This window comes from Lepisma saccharinum, chromosome 29, assembly GCF_977018435.1.
Source record: "Lepisma saccharinum chromosome 29, izLepSacc3.1, whole genome shotgun sequence".
Classification (NCBI taxonomy): Eukaryota; Metazoa; Arthropoda; class Insecta; order Zygentoma; family Lepismatidae; genus Lepisma; species Lepisma saccharinum.
Window position 1 is genome coordinate 14,307,774 of NC_139257.1, and position 6,443 is coordinate 14,314,216.

The following is a 6,443-nucleotide window of genomic DNA, read 5'->3' on the forward strand; positions in this document are numbered from 1 at the left end:
TCGAGATTAAAATTAACCGATATGCCATCTGGTGGGATTTTCGGGAACTACTCTATGTAGAATACGTTGTGTTGAAGTCGTTTAAAGCATGGGGAATATGCGAAAGAGTAAGGTCTACTGTTCAGTTTTTTTGCTCTAAATCGTTTTATGGGTCAGAGCATATGAAAAGTTTTCATGTGTTTCTATCCCGTGGAATCAACAAAATGAAATTTGTAAATAAATCAGGGAAAACGTAATTGATTGACTGAAGGCCTGGTCAAACCTAACTATTGTACACAGCTATTGTAGGTGGCAGCATCCCTGTTGTGTCCCCACGCTTTTGATCGGCAATTGTTCTCCCATTTAAATACATGGGGAATTTGATGCCGAACGTGCTATTAAATTGCAAGTTTAACATCATCTTAACCTCAGAAATGATATATGAACATGATAGTTGAATAATCAGTGCTGTAAAAGTAAGATGTTTGAAAAGACGATCGTCAACAACAGTAAAGATATCGGAACTCAAAAAAGCCTTAAAATTTGCACAGCACTTGTTTACGTCACTTGCAATTTTCACAATTTAAGTGATCTATTGTTGTGAATTCGGTAAAGAATAATGCATAATAATTCCGCGCCACTGTACTTTTATTTTTATATATGTTTTTAATAACTGACTTTTTTCTCACGTGATATCATACTTTTCCACGTAGCCAGTAAATATGGTCCTTTGTTTTATATACACACATTTATCGTCAAGAATAGTTATTACAAAACCCTGGCCGGTTCAAATCCGGGAACTTTTCTAACGGTGGAAGCGGCCCCGGCGCCTACCCAGCGTCGAATAACATGGGTACCTGGGGGAAACCCTGGGGGGTAAAGGCGGTCAGGGGCGTGATGCTGATCACATCACCCCCACTCACGACCGGATCAAGAAAGTGTGGGGCGTTACCCCCACACCCCCTATACGCCTTCATGGCGTGGTGCTATGCACAGGGGAACGCTTTACCTTTACCTTTTTTCTGTTTCATGTTTCGTAACCTCTACGGCTATCTTGTTTACAAGAATTACAATTTTAAAATTGTTGTTATCAAGAAAAAGGACGAAAATACGAGGGGAGAATGTCTGCTTAATACAATGAAAACATACTTGTATTGTATTGATTTGTTGTTTTAAGTCCACTTTATGCACAGTAAGGCTAATCGGGACTGGACCTACAGTTTAAAGTGGGATCCGAACCACTTGTGCCTCCACCGGGTATCGAACCCTTGATTACAAGGCGACAACGTGTAACATTCCAAATATTATATATTCAATTTGGGAATATTACTCGTACTTTTTGTACGTCTATAGAGTTTATTTCGGAGAAAATAAACTCTCTACCGCAAAATATGATAGCGCTACGGCATTTAGATGGTGTTGCCATCTGTCGTAGATACGCTAAACTATACTCTCCTCCCCCCTTTCCCTTTTTTTTTTCTTGCACGATCCCCGATCGTCAGTAACACAGTTCGCATCCGGTCTTCGAAACAGTCACATACAGTCAACTAGCAGCGGAGCAGGATCGCCTTGCCTGTACGCAATTCCTTCGACCACGCATTGCAATGGTGAGATGGGAATACAACTTTGGAAGCCACGATTTCTAGAGTCGTGAAGAGGCGCACGAATGCAGTTACGTGATCCATACCATGTGCTTGCGATTGTGATAAGGACCATCAGAAGGATTGCTTCAAGGTAAAGTGGACGTTTATAGATTTCTTTGATCCTGTTTCCGACTTGCCCTGTTTGAACTGTACAATTACTCTCCCTTTTGTGTGGTTATTCAGCGAGCCGTTTGTTCGGAGTTTTTTCTCCAACACATTACCCCCCCCCTTTTTTTGACTCTTGGATGTAAATTAACGTGCCGAATATATTGGTACAGTGCTTTCGGAGCGTGAACTCTAATAATTTATGCAAGGAATTGCTGTGTAGACCCTGCGAAAAGACAGGAAGCAACAGTTTTTGAAATCAAGCTTGTCAAACGACAAGGTGCCCCTTTTTCTAATTCTCCCCCCCTTTTTTTTCACTTTAATAAGTCATATTCCCTGAACACCTTACGCAGTAGCCTCAAAGCCATGCACAATAAATAAGTATACATATGTACGTGTAGGGTGCTTATGCTTGATTGTACGTAGATGTTAAGGATTCATTTGTTATTGCGGAATACCTCCGTAGATTGTTATTGGCATTGCGTTGCCTCTTGTTAAGCAATACAGTTACTGAAACGTTGAATTTTTCAATTGGACTTGTTCCTTGTACTCATTTTTGTAAAGAATATTCCCCCTCTTAAAAATGAGAGGTTGAGGGTCATGTAATAATGTTTCACGTGTATTTAGGAAGTCAAGACAGATTAAAATTGTTGAAATAAAAAGGAGGTTAAAATTGAAGCTTTCTTTCCTTTATCTTTTGCTTCATTTCGTTAGAGTTAAATCGAACACATTGAATGAAAAGCAATATATATATATATGTATAAATATGTTTTCTTGAATAGGAACCAGGATACTGTCTTCGAATGGTTAAAGTCATTTTACACTTTTTGACTGTTCTCTCCACCCCCCCCTTTTTCTTCTTTGATTTTTTTTTGAAGATTACGATGGTTATTAAATTATGCAAGTCTGTTTGGTCAATTAGTATTAAGTGAGTTAATAGTGAATAAGTATTTTTTGACGTAATCATTTGTTACAGGAACATTGCTGTTGACAACATAAATAAGCATAGTAGTAATTGGAACGGAATCTTCGTGATTTGGACCGTTCCTCGGATTCCTGCATTTAGCGGAACGCGACGTTGCCTTTCTGTTGATGGTTTACATGTTTTGAAACTTATTTACTCAACAGAAACGTAGCGTCGAAAGGTATTTGTGACCCTTGTTTGGAATAGGCACTAACAGGGATATATTTACCACGCGCTTCCAAATAACTATCATTAACTTACCGGGTTAGTTAGTTGCCTTAACCACACAAGCGTCATAAAGTTTTGGTATCAGAGCTGGTTTGACGATTTACTTTACCTTTTTTTCAAGTAACTTTGCAGAAAGAAGAAATTTTTTCACAACCCCCTTACAATTTTTTTTTCCCTACTTAATTTTTTTCGTATTTTTTTTCCCCCCTTTTTTTGACATAATGACTATTGATGTACCATCCCCGTATGAACAATCAACCACACAAGCGTCATAAACGCTACCACTGCGCCATCGGGGAGGCCAATGAAAGCATACGTTAATATTAAATTTTCGGATAGGGCATAATGTCAGTCATAGTGTATGTTAGTCATATATCATGCGCTTACGCACTTAATGGGAGTTTCTTCGATTCCTAATCCCGCCGTTAAATTACACATGCTCGCAACCAGAAAAGAAGCAACGTATAGTGTAAAAATATATTTTTTTATATTATCGACCTATGGCAGCTAGAGACGACCCAAATGCCGTCAAGTTTTGTGTTCTTTATGCATAAATGTACTACATTTAGCTCGTTTTCGCAACCATTCCGTTGCGCTTTAATATATTAATTCTTAGGTTCAGGAGAATGTAATTTTCGAAAACTTATGACTGGCTACATAAACCCATTTTTATTATCGATTTACATAAGAAATTCTTACCCTCGTTGAAAATAACGTTTGAATAGTCATCCCATCGCGCTCCAATGTAAAACTTAGGGCAACCAAATGACTAACGAAATTATTTAGGGACACAACAGGGGTGGCGCCGCCACCGGAAAAGTTTGACAATGAACAGTCCCGTTCTGCAAAGAAATGACGAAGAATGCACGAGTCTGCTCACTTTATTTTCCGAGAGATAAATATATATTACCATGAAAGCAAAGTTTTAAATTGTACTTTATAAATAGAACTTTTATTTTCGAAAAGTCATGAAGCTTCTTATCCAATGCATCCATGTATTATGTATGTGTGAAATTTGGAACAGGTGTAATTAAGTCGATTCAAGATGAAAATAGTTTGAGAAAGAATTAATGTCAAATGTAACCAGAAAAAGATAATGGACATGCTAATGTTGCTGTTCCATTCAGTACGAAGTCCTCTTTCAGTGAGGTAGCCTGGTCATGAAATAGTGAATATTATCGAGAAAGCACTGCAACTATATGTTCGCAATTTTCTCCTGCTAGCTTTTCAAGTATAGGTCAATTTCAATTTCTTTATTTTCAAATAATTTACGAGAACCACAGTTACAACATGAGGTGCAGATGATACAGCACTGCTTTGAAGAACCATTGCTTATACATTAGTTTCGTCTGCGTTTTCCGTGTTATTTTTGCCTATCATAATTAAATGCTTCATTCTCAGCACAGCTTCACCTTCGTTAGAGTATCTGGAATTCACATCACATTCGCAATATTTAAAAATATCGCGTAATTTAAACGTTTCTACTATCACACCAGCAATGACAACACGCTGCTATTTCGTACTACAGCTGAAGGTGAAGAAAGATTTATTCGACATAGAGCGGCCATATTGAAAGCGACACTAGCGCTCAGGTGGTAATCTTAATCGCGAATAAAGTCTGTGTTGTGGTAGAGTGTTGTGCGTTTGCTTATAATTTGTAATCGTATTAAAAAAAACAAAAAAAAACATAAGTAGGAGGTGATACAAGTCCTACAACATAGAGTTTGTAGAACTGTACCGTGAATATGAGTGTTCATGGAAAGAAACTACGAGCATATGAGGTCATAAGTGCAGGAGATGCAGGGTTGGCATGTTTAAAACACACGGCTTTGTTTTTTACAAATGTTTAAAACATTTAAAACAATGTGTTTTAAACATGTTTTTTCCAGACTTGTTTAAAACACATTTTGATACTTGATGTTTGATAGTTTGTGGTTATTTGGGTGTTTTGTAACTTTGTCTTTTCATTCATTCCGTGTCATTTTGTTTATTATTATGCACAAAAATCTGTTGAGTGGCTAAAAATGTGTAATCAGTTAACAAGAAACATACCGTGATGAGTACCCTGAGTAGCCGTATGCCTCTAATACGCCTGGGTATGTTTTTTTTAGAAGAGTTTAAAAAAAATAATTGAATACTATATGGATGAAGCAGTTTTGTTCCTCACTTAATACACTGCACACAGTTGTTAATGTCAATATTTTGTTGCATTCACGAAAAAATGACGTATTCCGAAAAACAGAGTAGCTACAGCGTACAATATGTAACATTGCTATTCGTACACATAGAATTTCCGAGGAAAAAATGTGATATCTACTAGTGAATATAATCATTTTCATATGTACCTGGAAATTAATGTTAATGAAGGTTTCACCAACAAATGTCAATAAAAATGTATAAACAGAGCATATAATTTGTGTGAAAAGAGAAAAACACGCTGTTTCATGCAACATTGTTATTCGTACAGGCAAGAGTTTCAATCTTCCTCGCATACAGCGCCACCGATATTCAGGTGACTTCGTGCTGTTTGCAACTTCGTAACAAGTTTGAACATGCAGGCGCGCTCCCCGTCAAGCGGAATGCTGGCGTATGGTATTGTTGAAGGCCTATCGTCTATCTATCAGCGTGTTCGAAATGGTCAAGGTGAAGGAACTTAGTTCCGATCTGAAGGATGTTATTATAAATTTGGCCCTTAGAGGTTATTCGTTAAGAAAAAATGGACAAACAGTCAATAAATCACACTCCACAGTTCAATACATAGTAAACAAATTTAGAGAGGAATGTTCAACACAGAATGTGCCGAGAAAACCAAAAGAGAGGCAGTTGAATAAACGTGATGAACTCTTTATTTTAAAAAGAGTTCGAGAAAACCCTCGACTAAGTGTTCCTCAGTTACGACCGTTAGTAGAAAATGTTGCTGGCAAGATGATGTCCGATGAAACTGTCCGACGTGCCTTGGGGAAGCATGGATATCATGTCAGAATACCACGAAAGAGGTCGTATGTAAATGAGGTGAATCGCAGGAATAGATTTTCATTCGCGAAAGAGCACATCCACAAGGACCAGGAATTTTGGGATAGTGTCATATGGTCAGACGAGTCCAAGATTAATATATACCTGTCAGATGGGATAAATAGGGTCTGGAGAAAATCAAATAAAGACAATGATTACATTAACACAGTTCCAACAGTTAAACACGGTGGTGGGTCATTAATGATTTGGGGCTGTATGTCGTCCAAAGGTGTTGGTACCATCCAGTTTATTGATGATATCATGGATGCATATGTCTATTTGGACATATTGAAGAACAATGTAAAGCAGAGTGCCCAAAAAATGGACATGCCGCCTATCTACAGATTCCAACAAGACAATGACAGTAAGCATAAGGCACGAGTTAACATGAATTGGCTAATATGGAATGTGCCCGAACTACTACAAACACCAGCTCAAAGTCCAGACTTAAATCCCATTGAGCATTTATTAGCAATTTTGAAGAGGCGAGTCCATAAAGCAGGCGTCAAGTC